Below are 1,119 nucleotides of genomic sequence, written 5' to 3' on the forward strand. Positions count from 1 at the left end.
TCAACAAGGACCAACGGCGTTCACATGTGCGGTTACAAGAAATGGCACTGTGACGACGAGAAGCGTTGCCGTAAAATGACCAAAAGTCAGCAAACATCACGCCTTCCAGTATTTTGAAGAGTCTGACATAACGCCATAACGGATGAGGGTAACAGCTAAAAAAGATGTACGGACCGAAAAAAAAAACTTGTCCGGCCGTCTCCAACCATCGAACACAGCTGTCAAACACAGAATTTGCTGTTTATTTCTACCTATCAATTATTTCTATTTATTTGGATGGATGATAATTGCCATGTCGAAGTCCCAGAAACAAGGTGCAGATCGGCACCGCAAAATTTGATTAGCCAAAATCGATGCAGTCTCTACATACATCGACCACTGAAACACCTAGAGGGTATTAACACGAGTCAAAAATTTCCATTTTCCAGAAGAGAATTCACAGCTTCCAGTCACCAAGCGTCCACAAAATTCCCCCCCCCCCCCCCCCCCCCCCCCCCCCCCACTCTGTGAGGCACCACCAACAAGTATATGCTTCTTTTATTCTGGACTCTGGAGTGCTCTTGAAACTCGGAGTAGCATCTGGACGTGAACCTGTGCCATGGAGGATGAATCATTTTTAGTGAAAAGCAAGCATGTGAACGGGGGCCCCGGGGGTTGCGGCAGTTGACAATTAGCGGCCTCTTTTCCGTCGCATTGCACATGCAAAACTGGAACGGTGAGTGCAATCTGCCCACACGCTTTTTGTAAGACCACGGTAAGTGAATCCGTAACCATCGTAAACTTCGGGCAAGACCAAAACTTTCAAGTAAATTAGCATGGTAGTATAACTTTGAAATTTAGATACAACTTTCAGTTGGTCAGCTCAAACAAATAATAAATAAATAAATAAGTTTACAGCATAGAACCGCTGGCTCTGAGAGCTGTCTGAAGAAATCGAACAGAATTTCCCCTCTAGAATGTGCTATGCACGTATTCCATAAGGAGAACAAATTCAAGACACAATTAAGAAGCCAACTCAAAATCAAAACCCACAAAATCTTCACTTGATTTGGTCCTCAAAGTAACTATCAAACATGGAAAACTTAGAACTGCAAACTTAACATCCTTTTGACATTCGGC

The sequence above is a fragment of the Setaria italica genome, chromosome V (genome assembly GCF_000263155.2).
Source record: "Setaria italica strain Yugu1 chromosome V, Setaria_italica_v2.0, whole genome shotgun sequence".
NCBI lineage: Eukaryota > Viridiplantae > Streptophyta > Magnoliopsida > Poales > Poaceae > Setaria > Setaria italica.